The 15,850-nt window shown below is 32.7% G+C and overlaps 1 pseudogene; it reads right to left on the reverse strand.

The window, feature by feature from the left end:
- Positions 1-13,312: 13,312 nt before the first annotated feature.
- Positions 13,313-14,033, reverse strand: LOC127547158 (60S ribosomal protein L7-like; annotated as a pseudogene).
- Positions 14,034-15,850: the final 1,817 nt, after the last annotated feature.

Below are 15,850 nucleotides of genomic sequence, written 5' to 3' on the forward strand. Positions count from 1 at the left end.
AAACCAGGAGATCATTGTACATGGCAACAACAAGATTATACAATGATAAATTTTGATTGATGTGGCTTTCATCAATGAATGAGATGATTCAGACCAGTTCCAAAGGTCTTGTAATGAAGAGAGCCATCTACACCCAGAGAGAGGACTGTGGGAACTGAATATGGACCATAACATAGGGTTTTCACTCTTTTTGTTATTGTTTGCTTGCATTTTATTTTCTTTCTCATTTTTTTTCTGTTTTTGATCTGATTTTTCTTGTGCAGCATGATATTTGTGAAAATAAGTATAAAGGAATTGCACAGGTTTAACATATATTGGATCACTTCCTGACTGGAGGAGGAGGGAGAAGGAAAGGAAGCAAAAATGAGAACATAGGGTTTGTAGGAGTGAATGTCAAAAACTATCCACATATATATTTTTTAAAATAAAAAGCTTTAATTAAGAAAAATTAGAATTGGGCAAGGGGAAGCCAGTGAAGATAGATAGATAGATAGATAAAATCAAGAAGTAATGAAACAGAATATAAAGGATGAAAAAATATATCAGATTGTGAAACATAAGGAAAATGGGAGATCTGGAGAAGAGTTCAAGAAGAGAATATAAAAGAATAATTGTACTACCTGAAAGCTCTGATCAAAAAGAAGAAGAAAAAGAGGAATCTTGATACAATAATGCAAGAAGTAATCCAAGAAAATTGTCCTGGAGGGATAGAACAGGAGGGGAAAATAAAAATAGAAAAAAATCCACCAATTATCAGTTCCAGGAGATTCTTTGTGGAAAACATATAGGAATATTATTGCCAAATTTCAAAAATCCCATATTAAATAAAAAATTATGCATAAAACAAGAAAAAAATTCAAACACACTGCACCTACAATTAAAATTGTAGAGGACTTATCATCAGCCACAATACAAGACCTCAGGTTCTGAATCATATATACTGGCAATCAAAAGAACTAGACCTGTGGCCAAAATATCATATTCATCACAATTGTCTAGAATATTGGATAGGGGGAAAAAAGGACATTCAATCAATTTGCAGATTTTTCTGGACTTTCTTTCAATCAAACCTTAACTCAGTAGAAAATTTAACATATAAAAGTAAATATCAAAAATATAAAAAGTAAAAAAAAATCATAGATCATTTTCAAGGAATTTAATATGGACAAAGCAGAGGGGTTAACACATATAGGAAAGAATAAACTTAAAGTTTCAATCAAGAGAGAAAACTGCATTATATGTCAGACAAACTAATATTGTTTTAGATATATGTTTACATTTGGGTAAGTGCATTTATATATGTACCTGAGTATATGTAGATATATATGCATATTGCTCTATGTATGTTTGTATATGTGTGTGTGAGTGGGAGTATGGGTAGGTGTGAATGTATATGTATGTGTATATAAAACATATATCTGTGCTTAACTATAACCTACTTGAGGGGTATGGGGGGAATGAAAGGAGAAAAAAAGAATAAAGTAAAAAAAAATAGCATGAAGAAAAGAACAAAAGAATAACCTACAAGAAGTCCAAAAAAAAAAAAAAAGATGGATAATCAGGAATATAATTTCTTCTATTATTATATGTCCTTTTTAAAAACTGGTTATTTATTGTTATATATTTTGAATTTTCCCTGATTTTCTGTTAGGCATTTGATAATATTCTGTTTTGTTTTCATTTTCTGGTTTTTTTTTTCTATTTTTTTAAATACATTTTTTTAAAAAGAAAAAAAAATGAGCACAACTTGTACTCCAATTTGTAGATTTTTCTCTTTTCCTAGCCAAATCTTTCTGGAGGAAAAAAAAAAGAATAAAGGGGCAACTAGGTGGCACAGTGAATAGAGCATCAGCCCTGAAGTCAGGAGGACCTGTTATCTCTGAACTTAATACTACCTAGCTGTGTGACCCTGAGCAAGTCACAACTCCAATTGCCTCAGCAAATAATAATAATAATAATGTTTAATCTTATGAAATTAAAATGATCTCATTTTAAATAACCATTTCTATGCTTTTTTATTTAAAAAAGACTTCATAGTAATAGTTGTAAAAGTACAATCTTCAACTTTTTCTATTTTTAAAATTTTGTAGCAATTTATACTTACAAAAGTATCCATTGGTAATCTGTAGTAGTATAAGGTAAATATGCTACACAACTATTTTGTTTTCTAATTGTCCCATCAGTTATTGCCAAGAATAAGGGGACAAAGACACCTGCATTTTAGATCTAGTATTATGATTTTATGTATGATCTTCAGTATGAACACACCAAGTATCACTCCAAACAATAATTTAAAATTCAAATTGTTCTAAGAGCTAAGTTGTTTATTTGTAGGATTTTTCTTTCTTTCTTTCTTTTTTCTTTCTTTCTTTCTTTCTTTCTTTCTTTCTTTCTTTCTTTCTTTCTTTCTTTCTGTAGCTACAATTCTTTGTTTTTTAATGGGACATACTGTTGTAGTAGAATTATTAAAATTTAAACATTCTAGATGTTACCCTGTGGAAATTGCATACTCTGAAATCTGTTGACTTCATACGATTAAAATAATGTTCAGCATACACTGAACTTGAATGAAACAAGATTTACTTATGAAATTCAAATTCGCATTATGCTCCCTAAATATAATGTATACAATTTCATTTTTTAATGATTACATAGAGCAATTGCCTTTTCTATTGCTCTTCTTATCTTCTTTGGAAAATTCTAAATGTCATCAAATAACAAAACTTCAGAGTTAGAAGGCCATAGACTGCAACCCATATATGAAAAGGAATACTTTTTACAATGTACCAAACATATGGCTACCTAGTCTTTGCTTGGAGATTTCTGATAGGGGAAATTCACTACTTTCCAAGGCAGCCTATTCCATTTAATTATAATTATTAGGGTGTTTTTTTAACTTTTTGTCATTTCTAATGTTATTTTTCCTCCAGAAATAAATGTAAAAAAATAAAAACCTAATCTAATCTCTCTCCTACATGACAGCCCTTCAGATATAAGACAGTCATCATGTTCCTGATATTCTTCTCTAAGGCAAAACATCCTCATTATTCTCAAACTATGATGACCTTATAGCTTTTTACCATCATCTTGGATTCTCCTGCTAATCAGCAAACTTCTCAAAATTGAGAATATATGTGAGCACAAAGCAATCCCTAAATAATGAAAATAGAATAAAATAATTGACAAAGTAAAAACCATATGCTTATTCTTGGAAACATTATGGCAGTGGCTTTAGAGTATCTGAGTATGCATTCTATTGTCACAATAGAAAAGTTTAAGGAATTCATATGGAGATTGTCTATGTAAGTATAGATCCAAACATACATTATCTATGGATAAATTCCATGTTTAATTTTTGTTAGGAATCAACTTATGACAAATAAAAGGAAAAAAAATCAGTATTGCTAAGGATCCTTAGAGCTCCATTAATATATGTGTATTGATGAATGTCTTGACCTCTTGTGCTATTTATACTTCTTCCTCCCCCCAACCTCATTCAAATAGGTAATTGGTATCTTGGATTGATTGGGACTCTTATCTTCCATTTCTCCACTCCTGAAGAGGTGGTGATAATCAGTTGTCAACATAAGACAAAATTAGTTCCTGTCTCTCTTTTCTCAAATTTACCTTCAACACAGTTGCCAAAAAAAACAAACAAATAAATAAATAATCACTCCTTTGTTCTAATCATTCATGGCTTCCTTTTGAAGTTAGGATAAATTACACATTTCTTACTTTGTTATTTAAAGTCGTATTCTGGTCCTAGAATTATTCCATAAGACTCTCCTTTAAACACTGTATCAACTAGACATTTGCATACTTACTCTTCCTCAGATAGTATTCTACCTTCTAAATCTATGTCAATGGACAAACTATCTCCCATACGTAGAAAATATTGCTTCCTCATCTTCATGTCTTAGAAACTTTTGTTCCTTCAAGCTCAGCTTTCATTGAAGCTCCTCCATTTTCCTCAAGGTTTTAATATTTTCTCCCACATCAAATTATCTTGCACATTATTATCTATGTCTATGTTATATCTCTCCAGTTTCATGTTCTCCAATTCCAAGAAAAGAGCTATTCATTTTTGTCATTGTATATTCATCATCTAATACAATACCTTGTACAAATTGAGTGAAATATTCCTTACCAGATGAGATAGACAGATAAGTAGCATAGTGAATAGAGTGCTGAACTTGTGGCAGAGATGACTTAAGTTCAATTCCTGCCTGCGATGCTTTCTATTTGATGCTGAGCAAGAATCTTACTCCCTGCTTCAGCTTCTTCCTCTGCAAAAATAAGAATAGCAATAGCACTCACCTAGTATGCCTTATGTGAGTATCAAATGAGAAAATATTTATAAAGCACATGCTAAAACCTTAAAACATGAAATTAATGCTAGCTTTATTAAGTAGCTACTACTATTTAGATTCAAGCAAAAAAAAAAAATGTGTTATCAAAGCTATAAAAAGGCTTGTCTCTCCTTCACTTCATGCCTAAAGTAAGTGGCACTGGATCACCATTCTGCTGTTCATTAGGGGATGAAAAGCTGCCAATATTGGCTTGCTGGATTAGTAGGTTGGAAAACCACACTAATTTAAGTGTTTGCATTCCTTTTCAGATCAAAATTTGTCAGAGAAGAAAAGCATTAAACCTGTCACCTCAAATAAAGATCAGATGTTTGATTTCAAACAGAAGAAAGCAAATACTACATGCTCTATACTCCATTAACTCCCTGAATTCTCTTTTTGTTTGCTAAGGAGAAGTAGATCTAGAATAGATTCTACTAACTTCAGTTTTCAACAGACTTCCAATGGTTGCCAAGATGAGCAACTATGATGTGGAAAAAAATACTGCTTTGGGAATTGGTCCTTTTATTATTCATTTTTAATTTTTTAATTTTCTTTAACTTTTCAAATTTGTTACATTTATTTATCTGAAAACTGTAAAAAGAAAAGTTCCATATTTTCTTCCTCCCTCCATTCTTTCCATCCTCTTTGAAAAGGCAAGCAGTTATATATAGATTAAAATTGTATAATCACACAGAATATTTCCATATTGGTCACAAATGAAAATGCAAACTAAACAAAAACCACAAAAACAATAAAGTAAAAAAGTCTTCTTCAATTTGTGTTCAGACTTCATCAGTTTTTCTCCAGAAGTGGATAAAAATTTTCCCCAAAAAATCCTTTGGAATTGTCTTAGACTGTTATATTACTGAGAATAGCTAATTTGATTCACATTGATCATTATACAATGGTGATAGATACAGCTTTTGTTGTGTGTAGTATTTTCCTGGTTCTGCTCACTTCACTTTGCCTCATTTCATCTAAGACTTCTGAGACTGTTGTTTTTATTTTCCTGAAAAATTATTCTGTTCATTATTTCTTATAGGATAATTGTATTTCATCAGTACTTGTTCAGCCATTCCCCAACTGCTCAGCATCCCCTCAATATCTAATTCTCTGCTACCACAAAAAATGTGATAAATATTTACTATATGTAGGACTTTTGCCATTTGATTTCTTTGGATACAGACTTAGTAGTGATATTGCTGTATAAATAGGTATGTATAGTTTTATACCCATTTGAATAAAGTTCCAGATTATTCTACAGAATGTTTGGATCAGTTCATAATTTCACCAACAGTACTTTAGTGTTCCAATTTTTCTGAATAGCTTCCAATATTTGTTATTAAACTTTTCTATCATTTTAGTCAATATGATAAGTATAAAGTGGTACCTCAGAACTGATTTAATTTGCATTTTTCTAATCAATAGTACTTAAAAGAATTTTTTTCTTATGATTTAATTTTTTATTCTGAAAATTGGTTGTTCATATCTATTAACCATTTATCAACTAAGGAATGACTCACTATTTTATAAATTATTTTCATTTCTTTATATATTTGAGAAATGAGTTCTTTAACAGAGAAACAATCTAAAAAGGTTAGCTATTGATGTTGTTTATGAAAAGCTTTTTTAATTTGATGTAAACAAAATTATTCATTTTACAACCTATAATGCTTTTATTGGGTCATATATTTTTTTAACCCATAAATCTGACAGGTAAAATATTCTGTATGTCTTTAATTTTCTTATACTATAATGCTTTAAGTCTAAATCATTTATCCATTTTGATCTTATCTTCATGTACAATGTGAGATGCTGGTTTATACCTAGTTTTTGCAAACTATTTGGCAGAAGATGGAGCTAAGATGGCAGAGTAAAGGCAGAGGACTTGCCTGAGCTCTCCCCCATACCCCTCAAAATTGTGTTAAATAATGATTCTATCAGAACCAAAAAAAAAAAAAAGAAAGAAAGAAAGAAAGAGTAGAACAATTTTTCAAACCAAGACAATTTAGCAGATTAGCAAGAAAAGTCTGTTGCAGCAGGGTGGGAGCCCAGTGCATTTCCAGACCCAGCAAACCAAGAGCAGATCTTGGAGCTCTGGAGTCAGAGGAAGCATTGGTGGTTTGCAAATCTGTCAGCCAAGAGACCACCAAAGACAACCTGGAAGGTAAGCAGAAAAGGTTAGTCTCGCTAGGGTGACAATTCCTTGGGAACCCAAGTTACCGGGAGCAGGCCTTTGGTGTCACTGAACCAGCAGGAGCAACAGCAGTGGCAACAAAGATAGTGGAAATAGTGGTGGCAGCAGTGGTGATCCAGAGATCCCAGCCCACAGATGATAAGGGGGTTGAAATGATCAAACAGAGGTTTCTTTACTAGCATTGAGGAAGGACTGTGTTGCTTTGGTACAATAGAATTTACAGCCACAGTGGAGTGGAGACACTCCTCACAGTTCTAAAGCAGAAAAGAATACTTGGGATCATTCAAACACGTTTCTTTTTTAATCATGTCTTGGAAGAACTGAAAACTTAAAGGTCCTAAAAGGATCTCTGAAAACTCCTGAAGCTTGGGATATTACACTCTCCACCCTGGAAATAGAGCTATCTTTTAACAGAGTTAAGAGACTGGGAAAATGAGCAAACAGCAAAAAAAAAAAAAAAAAATTTTGTCACTATGGTGACAAGAAAGATGAAAACACATTTAGAAGAATATAAAGTCAAAGCGCATCCTCCAAGAAAAATAAGAATTATTCTTAGATGTTGGAAAGCTCAAAATGGGTTTTGAAAATAAAGTAAGGGAGATAAAGGAAAAAATGAGAAGAGAATCAAGAGAGCTGCAAGAGAAAATACAAAAACCTACTGAGAAGAATAATGTTTTAAAAAGCAAAATTGACCAAATGGGAAAGGCACAAAAATCACTGAAGAAAATAATTCCTTGAAAATTAGAATTAAACAAATGGAAGCTAATAACTTTATGAGAAATCAAGAAAAAATAAAACAAAATAAAAAGAATGAAAAAATATAAAAGAGAATTTTTTCATTTTTTTTTAAATTAAAGCTTTTTATTTTTCAAAACATATGCATGGATAGTTTTTCTTTTTTTTTTCTTTTTTTTATTTTTTAAAAATTTTTATTTAATAATTACTTTATATTGACACTCGTTTCTGTTCCGATTTTTTTTTCCCTCCCTCCCTCCACCCCCTCCCCTAGATGGCAAGCAGTCCTTTATATGTTGGATATGTTGCAGTATATCCTAGATACAATATATGTTTGCAGAACTGAACAGTTCTCTTGTTGCATAGGGAGAATTGGATTCAGAAGGTAGAAATAACCCGGGAAGAAAAACAAAAATGCAGATAGTTCACATTCGTTTCCCAGTGTTCTTTCTTTGGGTGTAGCTGCTTTTGTCCGTCATTTATCAATTGAAACTCAGGTCTCTTTGTCAAAGAAATCCACTTCCATCAAAATATGTCCTCATACAATATCGTTGTCGAAGTGTATAATGATCTCCTGGTTCTGCTCATTTCACTTAGCATCAGTTCATGTAAGTCTCGCCAGTCCTCTCTGTATTCATCCTGCTGGTCATTTCTTACAGAACAATAATATTCCATAACATTCATATACCACAATTTACCCAGCCATTCTCCAATTGATGGGCATCCATTCATTTTCCAGTTTCTAGCCACTACAAACAGGGCTGCTACAAACATTTTGGTACATACAGGTCCCTTTCCCTTCTTTAGTATTTCTTTGGGATATAAGCCCAATAGAAACACTGCTGGATCAAAGGGTATGCACAGTTTGATAATTTTTTGGGCATAATTCCAGATTGCTCTCCAGAATGGTTGGATTCGTTCACAACTCCACCAACAATGCATTAGTGTCCCAGTTTTCCCGCATCCCCTCCAACATTCATCATTATTTTTTCCTGTCATCTTAGCCAATCTGACAGGTGTGTAGTGGTATCTCAGAGTTGTCTTAATTTGCATTTCTCTGATCAATAATGATTTGGAACACTCTTTCATATGAGTGGTAATAGTTTCAATTTCATCATCTGAAAATTGTCTGTTCATATCCTTTGACCATTTATCAATTGGAGAATGGCTTGATTTTTTATAAATTTGAGTCAGTTCTCTATATATTTTGGAAATGAGGCCTTTATCAGAACCTTTAACTGTGAAAATGTTTTCCCAGTTTGTTGCTTCCCTTCTAATCTTGTTTGCATTAGTTTTATTTGTACAAAGGCTTTTTAATTTGATGTAATCGAAATTTTCTATTTTGTGATCAGTAATGGTCTCTAGTTCATCTTTGGTCACAAATTTCTTTCTCCTCCACAAGTCTGAGAGATAAACTATTCTATGTTCCTCTAATTTATTTATAATCTCGTTCTTTATGCCTAGGTCATAGACCCATTTTGATCTTATCTTGGTATATGGTGTTAAGTGTGGGTCCATGCCTAATTTCTGCCATACTAATTTCCAGTTATTCCAGCAGTTTTTATCAAATAATGAATTCTTTTCCCAGAAGTTAGGGGCTTTGGGTTTGTCAAACACTAGATTGCTATAATTGACTATTCTGTCTTGTGAGCCTAGCCTTTTCCACTGATCCACTAATCTATTTCTTAGCCAATACCAAATGGTTTTGGTGACTGCTGCTTTATAATATAATTTTAGATCAGGTACAGCTAGGCCACCTTCATTTGATTTTTTTTTCATTAATTCCCTTGAGATTCTCGACTTTTTATTGTTCCATATGAATTTTGTTGTTATTTTTTCTAGATCAATAAAATATTTTCTTGGAAGTCTGATTGGTATAGCACTAAATAAATAGATTAGTTTAGGGAGTATTGTCATCTTTATTATGTTCGTTCGGCCGATCCAAGAGCACTTAATATTTTTCCAATTATTTAAGTCTGACTTTATTTGTGTGGAGACTTTTTTATAATTTTGCTCATATAATTCCTGACTTTCCTTTGGTAGATAGATTCCCAAATATTTTATGGTATCAATAGTTATTCTGAATGGAATTTCTCTTTGTATCTCTTGCTGTTGGGTTTTGTTGGTGATGTATAAAAATGCTAAGGATTTATGGGGATTTATTTTGTAGCCAGCTACTTTGCTAAAATTATGAATTATTTCCAATAGCTTTTTAGTAGAATCTCTGGGGTTCTCTAGGTATACCATCATATCATCTGCAAAGAGTGATAGTTTGGTTTCCTCATTGCCTACTCTAATTCCTTTAATATCTTTCTCGACTCTTATTGCCGAGGCTAGTGTTTCTAATACGATATTAAATAATAATGGTGATAGTGGGCAACCTTGCTTCACTCCAGATCTTACTGGGAAAGGTTCCAGTTTTTCCCCATTGCATATGATGCTTACTGTTGGTCTTAAATATATGCTCCTGACTATTTTAAGGAAAAGTCCATTTATTCCTATGCTCTCAAGTGTTTTTATTAGGAATGGATGTTGGATTTTATCAAATGCTTTTTCTGCATCTATTGAGATGATCATATGGTTTTTGTTTGTTTGGTTATTGATATAGTCAATTATGCTAATAGTTTTCCTAATATTGAACCAGCCCTGCATTCCTGGTATAAATCCTACTTGGTCATAGTGTATTATCCTGGGGATGATTTTCTGTAATCTTTTTGCTAATATTTTATTTAAGATTTTAGCATCAATATTCATTAGGGAGATTGGTCTATAATTTTCTTTCTCTGTTTTCAGCCTACCTGGTTTAGGTATCAGTACCATGTCTGTGTCATAAAAGGAGTTTGGTAGGACTCCTTCAATCCCTATTTTTTCAAATAGTTTATATAACATTGGAGTTAATTGTTCTTTAAATGTTTGGTAGAATTCACATGTAAATCCATCTGGTCCTGGGGATTTTTTCTTAGGGAGTTGATTGATAATTTGTTCTATTTCTTTTTCTGAGATGGGACTGTTTAGGATATTTACTTCTTCCTCTGTTAGTTTGGGCAAGCTATATTTTTGGAGGTATTTTTCTATTTCATTTAAGTTGTCGAATTTATTGGCATAAAGTTGGGCAAAGTAACTCCTAATTATTGCTTTAATTTCCTCTTCGTTAGTGGTGAGTTCTCCCTTTTCATTTTTAAGACTAACAATTTGATTTTCCTCTTTCCTTTTTTTAATCAGATTTACTAAGGGTTTGTCTATTTTGTTGGTTTTTTCATAGAACCAACTCTTAGTTTTATTAATCAATTCAATAGTTTTTTTACTTTCAATTTTATTGATCTCTCCTTTTATTTTTTGAATTTCAAGTTTAGTGTTTGACTGGGGGTTTTTAATTTGTTCCTTTTCTAGCATTTTTAATTGCAAACCCAATTCATTGACCTTCTCTTTCTCTATTTTATACAAATAGGCCTCTAGAGATATGAAATTTCCCCTTATTACCACTTTGGCTGCATCCCATACATTTTGGTATGATGTCTCATTATTATCGTTTTCTTGGGTGAAGTTATTAATTATGTCTATGATTTGCTGTTTCACCCAATCATTCTTTAGTATGAGATTATTTAGTTTCCAATTATTTTTTGGTCTACTTCCCCCTGGTTTTTTGTTGAATGTAATTTTCATTGCATCGTGGTCTGAAAAGGATGCATTTACTATTTCTGCCTTACTGCATTTGAGTTTGAGGTTTTTATGTCCTAATATATGGTCAATTTTTGTATAGGTTCCATGAACTGCTGAAAAGAAAGTGTATTCCTTTCTGTCTCCATTACATTTTCTCCAGAGATCTATCATATCTAACTTTTCTAGTATTCTATTTACCTCTTTGACTTCTTTCTTATTTATTTTGTGGTTTGATTTATCTAATTCTGAGAGTGCAAGGTTAAGATCTCCCACTATTATAGTTTTACTCTCTATTTCTTCTTGCAGCTCTCTTAGTTTCTCTTTTAAGAATTTAGATGCTACCCCACTTGGTGCATATATGTTTAATATAGATAGTGCTTCATTATGCATGGATAGTTTTTCAACACTGACCTTTACAAAACCTTGTGTTTCAAATTTTCCCCCTTTTCCCCCAATCCCTTCCCATAGATGACATGTCATGCAATATACATGTTAAAACATATGTTAAATCCAATATATGTATACATATTTATACAATAATTGTTGTGCTACCAGGGCCACCTGACAGTGGCTACTGGAAATCCAACCTACACCTGCAGAATGGATCTCTTCTTGTGAAAAAATGATGATGATATGAGGAAACTGAAAGGCAGTTGTTGTTCTCTGACCTCTCTCCTCTTCCCTCTGCTACCAATTTATTTCATTCCCAGTCTGCAACACCTGTGTCAGCAAAGGCTACCATGCAACTCCTTCAGATGTTATGATTCACAGCTGTGGAGGTTCTTGGAGAATTGACCTGTCCCTTAACAATTCCCCATTTCTTTTACTGTTATTTTCCCTCCACAGTATGGTCAGCACACTGAGGAATGCAAGCAGCACTATCACCTCTGGATAGTTGTAGCAGGTTATGATCTTATCATGGAGGCAAACTTTCAAATGGAGAAGAGGACTATAGTCAAAACAAGCATTTTTCAAAAGTCTCTCATCAGTCTCCTGGCTCAGCCCTTTAATGTGTTGACCCTTTTGATTTCCCCCCACTAAAAAAATCTTACCAAGCAGGGCTTTTCTTGCTTTCCTTTCCCGAGGGTTACTGAAGGAAGTCTGGAAGGATCCTTCTCATGAACAGCTCTGGAACACTACTGCTTCTTCTTGTAATTCTTGTACTTTTTATACTCCACCTTCAGGCATCATATGACCTGTCCCTTAACAAATAATCTTGCTGCACAAGAAAAATCAGATCAAAAGGGGAAAAAATGAAAAAGAAAACAAAATGCAAGGAAACAACAACAAGAGTGAAAATGCTATGTTGTATGTTTAGCATATATAGGACTGCTTGCCATCCTGGGGGGTGGGGAGGAGGGAGGGAGGGGAAAAAACGAAACATAAGTGATTGCAAGGGATAATGTCGTGTAGAAATTATCCTGGCATGGATTCTGTCAATGCGAAGTTATTATTAAATAAAATAAAATTTATATATAAAAAAAAAAAAAGAAAAAAAGAAAATGCTATGTTGTGATTCACACTCAGTTTCCACAGTCCTGTCTCTAGGTATCGATAGCTCTCTTCATCACAAGATCATTGGAACTGGCCTCAATCATCTCATTGTTGGAAAGAGCCATGTCCATCAGAATTGATCATTGTATATTCTTGTTGTTGTCATGTACAATGATCTTCAGGTTTTGCTCATTTCACTCAGAATCAGTTCATTAGAATCAGTGTCTTCAGGCCTCTCTAAAATCATCCTGCTGATCATTTGTTATAGAACAATTATATTCCGTAACCTTCATATATTATAACTTATTCAGCTATTCTCCAACTGATGGGCATCCATTCAATTTCCAGTTTCTTGTCACTACAAAAAGGGCTGCCACAAACATTTTTGCATATACAGGTTCCTTTCCCTTCTTTAAGATCTCTTTGGGATATAAGCCCAGTAAAAACACTACTGGGTCAAAGGGTATGCGCAATTTGATAACTTTTTTAGCTTAATTCCAAATTGCTTCCAGAATGGGTGGATCTCTTCACAATTCCACCAACAATGTATCAGTGTCCCAGTTTTCCCACATCCCCTCCAACATTCATTATCTTTTCCTGTCATCTTAGCCAATCTGAGAGGGGTGTAGTGGTATCTCAGAATTGTCTTAATTTTCATTTCTCTGATCAATAGGGATTTAGAGCACTTTTTTCATATGACTAGAAATGGTTTTAATTTTTTCATCTGAAAATTATTTGTTCATATCCTTTGACCACTTATAAATTGGAGAATGGATGAATTCTTATAAATTTGAGTCAATTCTCTATATATGTTAGAAATGAGGCTTTTTCAGAACCCTTAAATGTAAAAATGTTTTCCTAATTTATTGCTTCCCTTCTAATCTTGCCTGTTGATCTGGTCTTCTCTGTTACCAGCATCTCCCCCTTCCACAAAATATGTAGTATTTTTCTTCATTCCACCTCATGGAGAAGACAATTTGAAGAATTGTTAGCAACTTTGCCAACATGATCTCATGAATCAAGTCCTCCTTGCAGATAATTCCATATTTACTAAGAGATTTTGCAATAAGGGCATCATCAATCAAGGCAATTCTCTGTTTCTTGATCTTGCCATAACCACATTTGTAAATCAAGTCATTCACAGATTTCAGATTTGGGTAACCCCATGCAATGTATGGCTCCACAATCCTCAGCATGTTAATTGAAGCCTTGTTAAGCTTAACAAAAGTTCTATTGAAGATTTGGCAAAGAGGAAGAAGCTGCAAAACTTTTCAGACCTTTGGGCTAACACCATTGGTATCTCTGATTCTGATTACAAACGCTAACTTGGGTTCAGCAGATACATAGTAGTTGCCAGCTTTGCGTGCCATTCTAGCCAGCCAGATTTCACTTCTATACATCTGTCTGTACTCCTTATGATAGGCTTTAGCTTTTTTGTAGATAACTTTTCTCTGTATTTTATGGACCTTTTTTATAGCCATGTTCTTTAGGTATTTGGTCTTCAGTATTGCAAAAGCTTTTCGTTTTTTCAGAAGGGATTCTGGAATAGATAGTAACTTCTTCTTTTCTTCTGCACCTGCCATGATTTCAGCCAGAAAAAGAGAAAGAGCACAAAACCTTTTTGATGTAATATAATCAAAATTATCTATTTTGTGTTCAACAATGAGTTCCAGTTCTTCTTTGCTCACAAATTCCTTCCTTCTCCATAGATCTGAGAGGTAAACTATCTTATGTTCTTCTAACTTTCTTATAATATCATTCTTTAAGTCTAATTTCAATCTTATCTTAATATATGGTATATGGTATATGATATGGGTATAGGTCATTGTCTAGTTTCTGCTACACTAGTTTCCAATTTTCCCAGCAATTGTTCGCAAATAGTAAGTTCTTATCCCAAAAACTGGGGTCTTTGGGTTTGTCAAAGATAGACTGCTATAGTTATTGACTATTTTGTCCTGTGAACCTAACATAATCCACTTATAGATTACTCTATTTCTTAGTCAATACCAAATGGTTTTGATGACCACTTCTTTATAATATAATTTTAAGTTTGGCACAGCTACACAACCTTTACTGGCATTTTTTTTTATTAATTTTCTTGAAATTCTTGACCTTTTGTTTTCCAGATGAATTTTGTTGTTATTTTATCTAGGTTAGTAAAATAATTTCTTGGGAGTTTGATTGGTATGGCACTAAATAAGTAGATTAATCTAAATAGTATTGTCATTTTTATTATATTCGTTTGGATTATCTATGAACACTTGATATTTTTCCAACTAATTAGATCTGACTTTGTGTAGAAAATGTTTTGTAGTTGTGTTCATATAGTTCCTGACTTTCCCTTGGCAGATAAATTCCAAAATATTTTATACTATTGACAATTATTTTGAATGGAATATCTTTGTAACTCTTGCTGCTGAACTTCGTTGGTAAGATATAAAAATGATGATGATTTCTGTGAATTTATTTTGTTTTCTGAAACTCTGCTAAAGTTGCAAATTGTTTCTAGTAGTTTTTGAGTTGATTCTCTAGGGTTCTTTAAGAATACCATCTTATCTTCTACAAAGAGTGATAATTTGATTTCCACATTATCTACTCCAATTTCTTTAATCTCTTTTTCTTCTCTTATTGCCAGAGCTAACATTTCTAATACAATATAGTAATGGTGATAGTGGGCAACCTTGTTTCACCCCTGATCTTATTGGAAATGGTTCTACTTTGTCCCCATTACATACATATGATACTTGCTGATGGCTTTAACTAGATGCTACTGATCATTTTAAGGAAAAGTCCATTTATTCCTATGTTCTCTAGAATTTTTAATAGGAATAATAAGTGTTGGATTTTATCAAATGCTTTTCCTATTTCTATTGAGATAATCATATGATTTTTGTTAGTTTGGGTATTGATATAGTCAATTATGCTAATAATTTTCCTAATATTGAACCAACCCTGCATTCCTTGTATAAATCCTACTTGGTCATGGTGTATTATCCTGGGGATGACTTTTTGTTATCTCTTTGCTAATATTTTAGTCAAGATTTTTGCATCAATATTCATTAGAGAAAATGGTCTATAATTTTCTTTCTCTGTTCTCACCCTACTTGATTTATATATCAGCACCATATCTGTGTCATAAAAGGAATTTGGTAGGAGTCCTTCTTTCCCTATTTTTTCAAATAGTTTATATAGTATTGGATTGATTGTTCTTTAAATGTTTGGTAGCATTCACAGGTAAAATCCATCTGGCCCTGAAGATTTTTTTCTTAGGGGGTTGATTAATAGCTTGTTCTATTTCTTATTCTAAAATGAAATTATTTAAATAATTTATTTCCTTTTCTGTTAACCTGAGCAATTTATATTTTTGCAGATATTCCTCCATTTCACTCAAATTATCATATTTATTGGCATAAAG

This window comes from Antechinus flavipes, chromosome 1, assembly GCF_016432865.1.
Source record: "Antechinus flavipes isolate AdamAnt ecotype Samford, QLD, Australia chromosome 1, AdamAnt_v2, whole genome shotgun sequence".
NCBI lineage: Eukaryota > Metazoa > Chordata > Mammalia > Dasyuromorphia > Dasyuridae > Antechinus > Antechinus flavipes.